The sequence below is a fragment of the Triturus cristatus genome, chromosome 10, assembly GCF_964204655.1.
Source record: "Triturus cristatus chromosome 10, aTriCri1.1, whole genome shotgun sequence".
NCBI lineage: Eukaryota > Metazoa > Chordata > Amphibia > Caudata > Salamandridae > Triturus > Triturus cristatus.
Window position 1 is genome coordinate 762,669,358 of NC_140593.1, and position 15,517 is coordinate 762,684,874.

General features: G+C 48.0%; 1 non-coding gene across 1 annotated transcript; it reads left to right on the forward strand.

The window, feature by feature from the left end:
• The first annotated feature begins 235 nt into the window (after nucleotides 1-235).
• TRNAT-CGU (transfer RNA threonine (anticodon CGU)) lies at nucleotides 236-307 on the forward strand. Its single transcript has one exon. It is a non-coding gene; the product is annotated as a tRNA-Thr (tRNA).
• The last annotated feature ends 15,210 nt before the right edge of the window (nucleotides 308-15,517 follow it).

Sequence of the window (15,517 nt, forward strand, 5' to 3'; positions counted from 1 at the left end):
CACCAAAAGCAATTCTTTTGACTGCACGCGAGCCTGAGAGAGACCGGAAGCCGAGTTATAAAACAACAACTGTAAAGCCAGCAATCGCGTGCTCTGGCTTTCAGTAAAACAGTTAACAGGGGTCGCCTAAAAAACGCAAACAACAAATATAGAAGTAATACAAGTAAATAGAAATGGAACGCGTTGGTTGGATCCGAAACGCCATTATCATACAACGCCCAGAAGAATACTTTGTGGCTCAGTGGCCAAGTGGTAAGGCGTCTGTCTCGTAAACCGAAGATCACGGGTTCGAACCCCGTCCGAGCCTTAATGTTGGATTTTATTCAAGACGTTTAAATTTATTAATTGATCCCTTCTGATCAAATGGTAACATTCGTACTCTTGAACACTGCAGGGTCGATGGTGGTGGGAATGGTCTTGAATTAATACGGCCCCTTAAGGGCTGTCGTAACCGCTTGGCCTTAAATATATATATCGGTGACCAACTAAATAGTTTAAAGAAATGATTCTGAAATTCCACACTGGCACAAACCTTACCACACATGTCCTATGCCATGGCTGTCTTTTGCAAATTATTGTTTTTAGGTGTCCTTGCTCAATTGTTATAACTGAAGTAAAAAAAAGTCCTACAAGTCCCAGAATGCATTATATTAAAGAAAACCCCAGTGGTAGACTATCTCGTCCTCGGTAACATTGAATTATGTAGAAACCTGGATCATTGGGCAGCTGGTTTTATGAGAAATGGAGCAAGGCCAGTTTACCATATATCAGAAAATCTTGTGCATTAAGAAGAAATTGATTGTGGCCCCATTTCTCTACATATATGACACATATTACTTAAGAATCATTCACGCACTTGTGAAATGGAGTCAAATGGTCACCCTACTTTTGAAAATAAAATAGCTGAACTATAATGAAATCGGTTTGCTTCACGTTCTGTTCTTGTGATTAAATATTCTATGGGGCAAACACTGATTGCTTCATTCCTTAACACAAAAGGCTGAAAATTGTGCTGATTGATTTGGAGGCGGTGCCCACCGGTACTGATTTTTTGAGACCAGCACTTATTTTAACTCAACAAACTTTGATCCAGTACAAAAGACAGAAAATCACTAAAGGGAGGGACAATGAATGAAAGAAGTACAGAAAACAGGGAAAAGGCAGGGATCGAAAAAATATGCAAATGTGAGATAAAGAGGGACATATTTACAACAAAATGTCGGAGCGCAGAGCTGCGCTAAATTTGGCAGTGCCGTGCTCCGACATTTCCAAAACGCTGGAATGTGCTATATTTACTACAATACAGGGCAGCCCTGTGTTTTCCCTCAAGCTGGCACAAAAATGAGTTGCCTAGTGCTTACGCAGGCACCCTTGATTGTTAATGTGCAGGAAGGTGTCCCTTTCTGCACATAAACAATCCATAGTGGCTATTTGTAACTTCTATGCGTGCTGCAGAATGCAGCGCACATGGAAGTAGAAAATCGTCATAATTTAATGGTTGTTTATGTGCACGAAGGAACATCTTCCTGCAGATAAACAATCATTAATGGTGTTTTGCTTGTTCTATGTGTGATGCAGAATGCAGCACACATACAAAAATCACCAAGCATTGGCATAGCCAATAGGTCTCACTTTTGGGACCTTATAAGTATTTAGCTATGCAGCACAATATCCTTGGTGCAACAACATTAACCGTTGCATGGCTAAACACTTATAAGGTCACAAAGACGAGACATATTGGCTATGCCAATGCTTGTTATCTTCGCCTTGACGGCGTAATTTCCTCTTGCCGGAACAAGGAAAGCAAAAACTTAGAGAGGACCTCGGGTGAGTTCTGTAAGCCCGACATGAGTAAAGATTGCACCTGCCTGTTACATATATATCCCTGGCTGGGGGTGGTATTTCGATTTTTACATTTGTGAGTTGGTATTTTTACAGGAGCCTCTGACCCAGGGTTTAAGTGGGATGAAAAAACTGGGGGTCTCTCAAAGGGGCGTGGCCAATGTAATTGAGGGCGTGGCTTAAAAACAGTACGTTAAAAATCTGTGGTTAGCATAGTGTGCCGCCCGACTTCTATTTTGCTGTTTCTGTCATTGCATCCAGGTATATGATACAACAAGTAACATCATACCTACAAGTCAGGACTATTGGCTTTGTCAATGGTTGTTAGTTGCATAAGATGAATAAGCAGCAACTATGGCTTATATAGAATATTGAAACAGCTTACACTTAAAGCCCTGGTGACATCACGACAATGTTGCTGCTCCTAAGTCTCAAAAAAAGAAATGAAATCCCGAGAGAAAATTACTCTTTAAAGGATTTCCCTTCCCCCTACAACGCTCACCTGGCATGACGTCATGCCGTAACTTTCCACTTGTGAGTAGTGTGAGCAGGGTGAACAGGGTACATTGATGTGCCTGCTGTCTTGAAACGGGTCTCTATCGGGCTCTGTTTTGCGCCCTGGCACCTTTTCTGGACTGCAGTGACAGCACACTGCTGTAACAATTACAGAGACCTATATTTATTTTTCAAAAAAAGAGAGTACTAACGTGGTGAGCATGAGACATATATAAGCGCTCAATAATCAAAATATGAGTTGATGGTTATTGAGCATACATATAGTAGTGTTTATTGAGGAATGTATTCCATTATCTACCGATGTTATATGAGAAATGTGAGTAAGTATATGGGTGAGTAAAAGCAACATACATGTTGTTACTGAACAGAGAAATATATATACTTTTAGCAATATAGGAAAAGAGGGCAAAGCCCAGAGAAGTTTGAAAATAACTGCAAATTGTTCACAAAATAGTGTTAAGATAAAAAGACTTATATTATATCCAGTGTCTTATATGTAGGAGTTGGTGCTACCGTAATGCAGTTATTCAAATAATAACAGTCAAGTGAGGCTGAAAAGCTTTCCTTATATGGTGGCAAGTTATGTCACTATCCATATTATTTCTTCATTGAGACCTCTACGGACTATGTCGCAATGAAAAATTCAAAAGCTTTCCCTATCTTTCCTGATTTTGTCCATATCTTTACCCCTTTTAGGGGCCATGTTAGATCTGGGGGTCTCTAGTTGGCAGGGTAGGTACCACTGTCCAAGTAGGGACCCTTGCTTCTAGTCAGGGAAAGGGGGATACACTGTTAAGATAACCCCTGCTCACCCTCTAGGTAGCTTGGCCTGAGCAGTCTAGGCTATCAAAGGCAATGTGTAAAGTATTTGTACCAACACTCACAGGAACACAGTGAAAACACCACAGATTTACTCCACACCAGTTTTAGAAAAATAAGGTATCTTTACTAAAAACTTCACAAGACCAAATACTACAGACAAACCAACGTATAATTCAAAAAGGTTACTTTAAAGATAGTTCAGAGTTTGCAGAAAGTACTCCAGGATGTAAAAGTCAGTGTCCTGCACAATGCGACTCTCAATGCACAAAATGCGACACTTTCGTGCCCAACAGTACCTGTAGTTGCGATAAGGTTCCCAAAAGCTACAACAAGGAAGCTTGCAAAGGCGATGCGATACTGCTGAGATCCTGGGGAGGCTTTGCAGCAGCCCTGCTTCACGCAGCAGAGGTGGATGCGCCGGCTCCGATCTGTAAGGGGAGGATGCGATGACTTTGGCCTTCGTTGCGTAGGTTTCTTAGGGGGAAGCTTCACGCACAGGTTCGATGCGACACGCTTCGATGTGGCACGATGCGCGGCGCAGCGTTGACTTCCGGCGCCGCAACTCTCGATGCGCCACGGAACGGGACTCTGCGTCGACGCACCCGATGACTGGAGACTTTCCACGCACCGGCAGTGGTGCGGCTCGCAAACTGGTTCTGCGACAACCCTCGCAATGGCCGGAATCTTCACGCTTCGGGACGATGCTCAACGCACTCGGCGATGCGGGGACCCTGCGTGTTGCGATGGTGCCGCGATGAAATTTTCCTCGCACTCTCGTCTTGCGACACGCAATCGGATGATGCGTTGGGTACCAGTCACTCTTGTTCACGCTTCTGCTTCCCAGCTCCCAAACACAGCAAAACGACCTCCTGAGGCCCCAAGACTGGGCAAGCACTCCAAGGCAGGTCAGAACTCCCTCAGCAGAGTTCCAGGGGAGCTGGTGGTGAAGTCCTTTTGTTCCTGGGACTTCTTAACAGGGAGCCAGCTCTTCTCAGGCCCTGGGAGATCAGAATCAAAAGAAGGGGACACAGCAAAGTCCTTCCCCTCTCCTTGGCAGCAAAGCAAAACAGCAAGCAGGCAGTCTTCTCCTCTTCAGTTCCTTCCGGCTTTCTCCTTGGCAGAGGTTCCTTCTTAGTTCCACAGTGATCTAAAGTTTAGGTGCCTGGGGTCCTCTTCTTATACCCCTCCAAGTCTTTGTCTCTCTTTGTTCCAGTGGGGGGATTCCCCTGCTCAAACCGGTTCCTGCGTGTGCTCTGCTCTGGAGCACCTGGTTCCTTTCAGAGTGAGGGGCAGGGTCGTTAGACGCTCAGCAGGAGGTGGAGCCTTCTTTGTGCCAGCAGAGGCAGAGTCCTCAGCCTGGCCAGCAGGGGGTGGAGCCAGCATTGTGTTTGTCAGGGGCAGCCCTATTCAAACCCAGGGACTACTCCTCCCACCCATCTAAAGCAGATCCCCCTATTCACCCTGCTGCTGACTCATCCAGGCTCCTGGAGCCACCTGGCCCATCACATGACACCCTTCAGCCAACCAGCACACAGGCACACAGGAAGGTTAAACAGGAGAATAGCTACTTTCTAAAAAGTGCTATTCTCACACAGTGAATTTAAAAACCATCTTGCTAAAAAGATGTATAATTAAATTCTGAACACAGAGATACCAAACTTGGATTTTCTATATTGCCCTTATGGGAAGATAGGCATGTAAACAGCCTTCCCCATTCTATCCTATGGGCAAGATAGCCTCTCAGCAGTGAAAAACGAAAATGGCTGTAATTCACTACCAGGGCATGTTACACACCTCCGTACATGCCCTACCTTTCAGATACACTGCACCCAGCCCAGGGGGGTACCTAGGGCCACCATAGGGATGCCTGACATGTACAGAAAGGGAAGGATAAGGCCTGGTCAGTGGGTGCACTGGCCAGGTCGACATGGCAGTCCTGGACTGCACATAGGCACTGCAAGCAGGCCTAAGACACCATTTTAGCGCTACTCCTGTGGGTGGCACAATCAGTGCTGCAGCCCACTAGTAGCATTTGAATCACCAGCCCTGGCACACGCAGTGCACTTTACTAGGGGCTAACAGGTGAAACAAATATACCAATCAGGGATAACCAATCAATATAACAATTTATACAGAGAGCATATGCACTTTAGCACTGATCAGCAGTGGTAAAGTGCCCAGAGTTCTATTGCCAACAACTACAGGTCAGAAAAAATAAAGGAGGAAGAAGCAAAAAGTTTGGGGATAACCCTGCAAAAAGGGCCGTTTCCAACACAACCCCCTTCCAGCCTAAAGCCAGGGTAGACCAAGCGATACCTCGATGGGATTCCCTGCTTAGGGCGATAGAACACGGAAACTGGCCCAAACAGCAGGGCACTATTCCTGTTCTGCGCCTTCCTGAACCCGGTTGGATCTCTCCATCCATACTCTCAGGGTCCACCAAGCCAACCCATGTGGAACCCTTCTCCTCACCTGTGGACACCACCTGTGCAGCATCTAGCCTTAACTTGCTCACAGGTGTGTCCCAACAGACAGACAGCAAGCCGCAGTGACCAGTGACAGTGGTCAGGGATGAGACCCAGGCCTTATGCCTCTCAGGGCCCTCAAACCCCTGTGGCGTCAGAAGGTGGGGGGCAGTAGTCCCAGGTGCTTGGCACCCTTTGTCCACTCCCTTCCCTGTCAGGTCGGGTCTGACAACCTGGCACTGACCCACCAGCCCCGGGCCTGTATCCAGCGGCTGGACAGGAGGCTGGGGTAGGCTTTTCCATACCCAGTCCTCCTCTTCCTTGGGGCTCTGTACCCTCCCACCTGGAGCGGTACCCCCTTCTAGAATAGTCAGGGCACCTGTGGCAGGTGTCCTGCACCATTCGCCCACCAGTTCAGAGGTTCTATCCTGCAACTGGGATTCCAGGTCAGGGGTGACACCCCGGACCTGGCCCTCCAACCTAGGGTCTACACCCTCCAGGTGAACCGGGGTCAGAGGCGAGGACTCGCTCCCTCTGCACCCCCTTCCAGAGTGCTGCACCCTCCCCACTGGAGTGGTACCCCTGGAAGCCAAACTGGTCAGGACACAGATTACAGATGTCCTTCCCTCCAGGTCAGGCAGATCCTGAACCTGGTCTCCCAACCCAGGGACTAAACCCTGCGGTTGCACACCTGCCTGGCATGCCAGGACTTCTGGGGACTCACACAGCATCTCCCCGAGGGTGACACATGCCTCATGTGTCTCGTGACAGTCTGCCTGGCTCAGATCTCCCAGCCCCTGTCCACCTGACAGTGCGCGAAGATCCCCCAGGACAGAAGTGGTGTCACCATGGTCACTCCTAGGGGACTCAGCCCTTCTGGCTGGTCCCTGACCCACTGGTTCTCCCACTGGGGAACACATCCCCCTCTCACCCCTCAGTCTGGACTTCTGCACCCTGACGAATACAAGCCCCAGCTAGGCCCGCAAGAGACAAGGGTTCGCTCTTCTGTAACGAAATCTATAAGGAAGTTGGCACGGAAACTGCAAAGTACAAAAACAACGTTTATTAACCCTTAAGGGTGGTCCTACAATCCACACAACACTCTTCAGTATTGCAAGGAGTAGCACACAGAACTTGCGTACATTGTCCCCTTTTATACACAACAGAGGGGCTTATGAGTGGGTGGATACCACATGAAGTCGAAGAACATTACCATTTAGGGTCATTCTCGATACCAAATCAATACATGGGCGGAGCTAACATACTCCTTGGGCCCGCGAAAACACATGGTCAAGCAAAGCTAATTATAACAGATGTGGACAAGTCTGGGCATGCGCCAGATGGACAAGAGAGAGCTATTTATAACTGTTGCTAGGCAGATTACAAGAGCAACTAACACAGAGGTCGGACTCTCCTCGTGGTGAGCACGTGGCAGCATGTCAATACAAAATGGAGTCCGGACTTCGGCCAACATAATGAGGAAAACACGATAAAAGGGAAACACTAATGTTTTCAGTGAATGCTTAATCACATTCTGCCTTAATTTACAACAGACGACCCTTTCAGCATTTACTGAAGACATCCGGTTTCCAAGAATAATCATCGTATATGTCAATTATCATCATTCCTTTAACCTCTTTAGCTAGACCCTTCTGGCGGGCAACATCGGCAATAGCTTTCTTATCTGGAATGCAAAATGAAATGCATACGGAACAGCACAATGGTCCACATTGAATACACATACAGAGAAAGAACAGAATTGCTATAATAATGCAGAGACCAGTTAAGACCTTCCATCCCCAGGCAGTAACCAACGCCCAAAACCATCCAGAAAAGGACCAAGTGCCGTTTTCCGTGTGGATTTCAGCTGCTATTTTATGCAGCTTATTAATGGCGTTATAAACGGATGGCGTATGATCAGGGATGAACACACAGCAGCTACTTCCAATAATTTTACAGGCTCCTCCTCGATCAGCTAGCATCACATCCAATACCATACGATTCTGTAATGCAACAATCCTGGTAATCTGTAATTCTTCCGTAAGATTCCCAAGAGCAGCAGCAGTCTGATTAGTCACCGCTTCTACCACTCTTGTTAATCTTCGGATCTTCCTACTATTCAGAGCGGCTCCAACAAAGAAAAACAGTCCTAAATTAAAATCAATATACTGTTGCAAGCTGGTATCTGTTTGATCCACCTCATTAATAGATAGAGTACGTTTATATCTATTTACAGTCACATTATTCAGCAATTTCAAATCCTTATGATATGACGCAGGTGCTAAGAATACAGGAGGTAATAGGAATGATACATAGCATACCCCAGACCACCCAGCCGGCAAACGGTAATAACCTTTATTTCCACATACAAAATAGGTATTATGGGATGCTAGGAAGGTGCTGTTATTTAACCCATCAATGTTTAACACAGTTATACAATCACTGACACCGACAGGGATAAAACCCACACTCTGGACGCACAGGTCCGCTTGGGCTTGTGCTACTTGGATTACAAATTTATCCTTCCCCACAGTGTCTCTGGTGTTCGTGAAGATATAGGGGATGGATTCATTGTCCGGTCGGTACTCTTCCCACTCCCAAATTGTCCCATTCGCTTGTGGATATCCATTCTTGTCCTGATGGCATTCTTTATTAAGTCTGAAAAGCAATCGTCCCACTGTCGGTTTTCGAGTGGCAAACAACAGAGTGTACCATGCTCTACAAGAGCCATTGTGAGAGAAAGGAAGGGGTATGAATGGCGTACCTCCTTTCTTCTGATGGGCTGGCATCATCCCACATATCCAACAGTTCGTAGCATTTGTAGCAACGTGGGTGTGATGCAGCATCTGAATGAAAGTGTTATTCAAATAGGATTGTCGATGCTTCAACTCTTGGTATGGCAATGTGTAAAAGTAGTGCTCCGCAGGCACTGGAGTCGTCAACACAAGTGTCTCTCGGGCAGGAGTTGCCTCCTCCACAAACCATGTGGTTATACCAATGATAGCTACTGTTAGCATGAACCCCAGTGCACAAAGAATTTTCTTCTTCTCCATGTCAAAGAAAACAATACCCTGGTATCTTCCTGAAACTAAAAAAGTCTGTCAGAACTCTTCCCCTTGGGCAGCGGTTGATTTCTTCACCAGCGGGCCAAGACGGGTGTCGCTACACTAATGCAGGGCTGATCCCCCCCCTTGCCTCATTGGCTCTCCGTTTCACTAACCCAAGGGCCGTTCTGACAGTATGTCCCGGTACTGGAAACCTCACTTCCTTGATCGCAGATGATATCGCCTTCCTCCAGAAGTCGTGTGGTCCGAAAAGAGCTCCTCAGTGTCGTTTGGCTCTGCAGCACGACCTGTCTCTGCTGCTAGGATGTCTCGTTGATCGGTCAGCACGGCAGACTCCACCAATCCGGGCGGTACCTTTCGACAGTGCAAGGAATGGATCCAATTCTTCCTGTTCGAGACTCGCACAGCCGTCCTCGTTGCAAGAAGGACTTGCTCAGGTCCGACCCATCTCGGCTCCAAACTGTTCGATCTGTCGAAAACCTTTATCATCACATGATCTCCAGGCCGGAGACCATGTCCTTCGCCAGTAGACCGATCAGGGAGCGCCTCTCGGACCTGTTGATGAATAGAAACCAAGTTATCCGTTAACTGTGCCAGATAATCACTCATCATCACACAAGGTACATCATACACAGCCTTAGGCCTTGGTGGACCCCAAATGTTCATTGGGCGCCCAAATACAATCTCATGGGGTGTAAGGCCGGTTCGGGAGTGTGGCACCGACCTAATTGACAATAACGCCAGTGGCAAAGCGTCTGGCCAAGTCAAAGACGTTGAAGCTTGAATTTTGGCGATCTTAAGCTTCAGTGTACCATTATATTTCTCGACTAGTCCTGCAGACTGAGGGTGGAACACGGCGTGGAACTTCTGGGTGATGCCTAGGCCCTTCAAGACATACTTTATAACATCTGCTACAAAGTGAGGGCCATTATCACTCCACAGAAGTCTACAGACACCGTATCGGGGGAAAAACTCTTTCAGCAATAGCTTCGCTGTAGTCATTGCAGTATTGTCTTTCGCAGGGTACGCCTCGACCCATTTACTAAAGGCGCAAACCACTACTAGAACATACTTCAAATTGTTACAGCGCTCAAGCTGAATGTAATCCATCTGCAGAACCTCAAAGGGTGCAGTGGGTGTCGCAAATCCTCCTGCTGGAGTTCGCGTGCCTTTCCCTGGGTTATACTTCAGACAGATCATACAGGTCTGCACCACCCTCTTTGCCGTGCTAGCAATCTCTGGATGCTCCCAGACTTGGGTAAGCAATTTCACAATTGCGGAAGCTCCAACATGTGCTAGCCCATGTGCCATCTGGACCATAGGTTGTACAAAAGCCGTGGGTAATTTCCATCTATCCATCTGCTTATTTCTCCAGCAACCCTCGTCATCCAGTTCTCCTTCGCTAGCCCATTGTTCCCGCTCCTTGTCAGAAGCGGTCTTTTGTATTTCTCGCACTTCCTCCTTCGCATCATGCCATCTCTCCACCTGTGACTTCACTACATACATGGCCGTAGTACCGGGCTGCATCGCAGTCTCCCGTGCTACTCGATCCGCTAACACATTCCCTTCTCCAACCTTATCAACTACTTTCCTATGGGCACTACACTTAACAATGGCAATTTTCTTTGGGTATGTCAATGCAGTTAAAAGATTGTGGACTAACTCCCCATGCATTATCTGCACCCCATGTGACGTTAGAAACCCTCTCTCCTTCCAGAGTAGGCCGAAATCGTGCGCTACTCCGAAGGCATAGCGGCTGTCTGTGTAAACATTCACACACAATCCTGTACTAAGCTCACACGCTCGTGTTAACGCTATCAGTTCCGCTGCTTGGGCTGATTTCTGTGGTATGCGTGCTGTCTCCACTATCGTCTGTAACGTGGTAATTGCATATGCTGCTGAAGTCGTACCATCTGGTAGCTTCAGGCATGATCCATCTACCCACAACTCTCCATCTACATCTGAAAAGGGCGTATCCTGGAGATCAATACGACCCTTTGTTTGTTCCTCAGTCACAAGAATACAATCATGCGCTTTCTGTGCCTCAGGCTGTGTCTCGGGGTATGGCAACAATGTGGCCGGGTTTAATGTCACGCACCTTTTTAACGTAATGTGAGGAGCTAAAAGCGTCAACTCATATCCCGTTAAACGGGCACTGGTCAAATGCTGCGTCTTTGTTTGATTAAGCAGGGCATCAACAGCGTGGGGAACTAACACCAACAGTTTATGGGACAATACAATTCCTTCACTCTGCCGTATTGACACAGCTGTCGCCGCAACCGAGCGAAAACACCCCGGCAATGCTCGGGCGACAGGATCAAGTACAGCCGAAAAGTATGCACAAGGGCGCTGCTTATCACCATGCATCTGTACTAAAACTGATAATGCACATCCATCTTTCTCATGCACATACAACGAAAAGGGTTTTGCATAATCAGGGGTCCCTAACACTGGTGCTGAACAAAGGGCCTGTCGCAATTGCTGAAAAGCAGCATCACACTCATCTGACCAAGGGATTGGGATAGGCGTATCTTTTGTCAAGAGGGCTAGTAATGGCTTAGCCGTGTGTGAAAACCCCAGTATCCACTGTCTACAAAAAGAAACGAGGCCCAAAAATGCACGCACATCCTTCTGCGTGGATGGCCTCGGTGTGTCCAAGATTACTTGGATACGATCTGGTGTGAGTGCACGCCCCTCCTTAGACAAAAGGTGACCCAAATAAGTCACCTTTGGTCTACAGAATTGCAATTTCTTCCTAGAGACCTTGTGATTGTGGGAGGCTAAAAAGGAAAGTAGGGATAGCGTGCTTTTCTCGCACAACTCCAGGGTGTCAGCCGCCAACAAGATGTCATCGACATATTGAATGAGGGCGACCCCCTCGAGTAAAACAAAGGAATCCAACTGTCGCTTCAAAGCCTGACTATAGATACTAGGGCTTTCTGTGTAGCCCTGGGGAATTCTACAAAAACGATAAGATCTGTTGTTTAGTGTGAACCCAAAAAGAAATCGGCTATCAGGGTGAATGGGAATAGAAAAGAAGGCATTTTTCAAATCAATCACTGAGAACACGGTCGCCGTAGGCGGGACCAAGGTAAGCAACGTCGTGATATCGGAAACCACCGGGTACTGAGGTATCACGATCTTGTTTACCTCCCTCAAATCAATTATGAACCGATAGACCTTTGCATCCGTGTCCTTTTTCAGAATAGGGAGAATCGGACTGTTACAGATATTATAGGGAACTTCTTCCACTACTCCTACTGCGATCAAATCCTGCACAATCTGTATGAGAGCTTCCTCGCCCTCCTGGGAAATACGATACTGTGGGAGGCGTGGTAGCACCGCCCCCTCCTGGACACTAATGTGGACCGGAGGAATCACCATTTGTCCGACATCTGTGTCCGAAGTCGCCCATAAAGCTTGGGGGAGGGTAGCCAACAACGCATCCTCTGAGATCGTACACATCCGCCCAGATCGGGGGTAGTTGTCATTTAAAATCACCCTCACACCCTCAGGGGAACAACGAATTGTAGCCCTAAAGTACTTTAACATATCAAGGCCCATAATGTTATCCGGTGTGTACGGAGCAAGCAGAAACGGACAAGGCGCAGAAAAACAATCAACTTTAAACGCAAGGGGCTGTGAAAGAGGGCTTCGGGAGAGTGTACCGTCAAACCCTACCGATGTAACTATTGAGCCGGATGGGGGAGCCCCCGGAACCAAGTACCTAGACAATGCACTACGTGTCGCTCCTGTATCCACTAGGAACTGATCAGTAGAACCTAAAACCTCAGCCGATACATAAGGACCCGTCTGATCGACCGGCACCTCAACTGATTCGGACCCCCATCCTACGCATTCCTATGCATGCTGAGAATCATGATATCCCGAGTGATCGATGTCCGATACATGATACTGATGCTGGCGATCGAAAACGTTTGAGCTATCTCGGTGCTGCCCAGCAGTGTCGAAACGGACATTATCGTTAGAATTCCCTCTAAAGTTCGAGAAGCCCCCTCTACCTCTCTGGCCACCCGGAGTGTGCCCCTGCCGCGAAGCACGCAATGCTGGGCACTCCCTGGCCCAATGGCCCAACTGCTTACAGTACGCACATTGGTTCTTATTCAAATCAGATCGGCCCGAAGGGGGACCATAAGATCCGCCCCTTCCCCTATTATTATTACCCCGGCGGGGCGGGCCATATACTTGTGCTAACATCACTTTGGTTTTGAGATCTTTCGATTTCTTCTCCTCCTGGCCCTTCGCCTCGTGCTCCTGACGCTCATAATACTGAGCGATGGTCAGAAGGGCCGTCGGTGTCGCGGAGGACCAAGAACTCTCACTCGCTTTTAACCGGGCCGCAACTGCCGGCAGCAGATTGGCCACATATTTGTCCGCGAAAAGGTGGCGGCCTGTGTCGTCGGTAAGCGACTGGCCACTGAAGTCATGGAACGTTTCTTCGAAGCGCGTGAAGAAATCTGCAACTGACTCATCAACTTTCTGTTTACATGCTGCTAACATATTCCAGTCAATCTTTTTAGGGGGGATTATTGTTTTCAATTTAGCCACAATAGCAGCAGGGAGATCTAGAATATTCTGGGGTGGTTTCTGTGCGGGCTTCCGTTCCCTATCCTCATCCTCAAGCTCAGACCACCGGGCCTTAAAAGCAACTGCATCATCCACCTTTCGGACAGACCGCCACGTGTCCGGTGGTAGAATAAGGCCAAAGAACAGATCTATATCCGCTAAGGTCATAATGCAAGAATTCAAGGCCCCCTCGACTTCTTCATAGAAGGCCGCTGGATTCTTGCGGGGGTCAGGCAATGCATTCTTTAACGCCATAACGTCGGCCCTATGCCAAGGAGTATAAACCCAATTATACACAAAATATCCCCTAGCATCGGCGGAGTTAATGTCCGAGCTAGTCCCTGCTCCTTTCGGAGGGACATACAAAGGTGCCGCCTCTCGCATCGGTTTAGCATGCACTACATTATCCTTATCTGACTGGGAGGTGGATGGGTGGCCCCCTGCCGCAACTGAATCCGACCGCTTCTCCTCCTCCGCTCGTTGGCGTGCTTTCTCTCGAAGGGCCAGCACCTCGTCCCGCAAGGCGAACAGCCGCCGAGCCGCCTCAGGAGCCTTAGAGGGAGAAAAAGCACCGTTACGTATTGCTCTGGCATCCGAAGACACTTCGTCAGGCTCAAAAACATGAGAATATTTTCGGAAAGCATTAATCACTTCATCCGCGAAATGACCCAGAAAATACACTTTATCTCTCTCCTGCCATGGCCCCCAAATTTGAAATAATTCCTCCATGGATACCTTGCCTTTAAGCGCACGGAAGGAAATTTGCCGAAGCTCAGCCATTTGCTCGGCCGGCAGCATGGACCGTGTGTCTACCTTACCCGAAGCCGGGTCAGAATCTTGCGGCCGCGGAGCGGATGCGCCAACATAAGGGGGCGGAGAGCGATCTAGCAAATAAAAATCATCATCAGGATTATTAAGGACAGGATAAAGCGGCTGGCGAACAACATATTGACCCGAAACTTGTAGCCTACGCTCTTTCTCTTGTCTGTCCGTTTGCTCTTTGTCCTCCCGATGCTTCGCTTCCTGCGCTCGCATATGATCATTCTTTCGTTGCTCCTTATCAAACAGCGCTTTCTCACGTTTCTCTCGCTCACGCACTTCCTTCACCCATAATCGCACACACTCAAACATATCCTGACGAGCACGTCGCTTACACATACACTGTTCCACATACTCAATCTTACGTATATCAAACGATCCATACAAAGGCCATCGCAACTCAGGATCCTTCCTAGTATATTTCCTCCATAACGTGCTGTACATTATGGAAGAAAGACCATGCTTCACGTACATATCCCTATTAGGAGTCCCCTCTGGGGGAGCTGGAGCAGATTCCTCGAGGTTCAACCGGTTATCCAAACAGCAGCACCACTTACGGAGTGCGCTAAAAGCAGGCATGCTAGGAATAATGCAAAATATGCAGTATTATCAAGAAAAATGGCACTTAATCGTTGCGCCGTTCCAAGTTTACACAGCTCCGGAGAAATTTCTCCACATTACCTGCCTATATGTGTTGCAACGCATATATTTTCACAAAGACAAATTCAAAATATGACTAGTCACCATCAATCAAACTCAAATAGCCAGACCAGGCTTCAAAACTCGGAGCAAGTACCGTACAACGGTTCTTACCAATCAAGAGTCCAGGTTCCAACTGCCAAGCTCCACAATCGCCCAAACGGCTCTCACGGCAGGACCGACAGAAGAGGTCTCAGTCGATGACCGGCGCCACCCAGATGGTCAGCTCGGAAGGGAAGGAAGAAAAACCTCGGGATGCCAGGGCTAAGACGCCGCTGGCAGTGATCACGTCCCCGGCCAAACTCCTCACCTTCGTCGCGACCAGTCCTTCGAGCATCCGAGTCGCCGATGAGCCCCACGTGACGGGCGCCAATTGACGAATACAAGCCCCAGCTAGGCCCGCAAGAGACAAGGGTTCGCTCTTCTGTAACGAAATCTATAAGGAAGTTGGCACGGAAACTGCAAAGTACAAAAATAACGTTTATTAACCCTTAAGGGTGGTCCTACAATCCACACAACACTCTTCAGTATTGCAAGGAGTAGCACACAGAACTTGCGTACATTGTCCCCTTTTATACACAACAGAGGGGCTTATGAGTGGGTGGATACCACATGAAGTCGAAGAACATTACCATTTAGGGTCATTCTCGATACCAAATCAATACATGGGCGGAGCTAACATACTCCTTGGGCCCGCGAAAA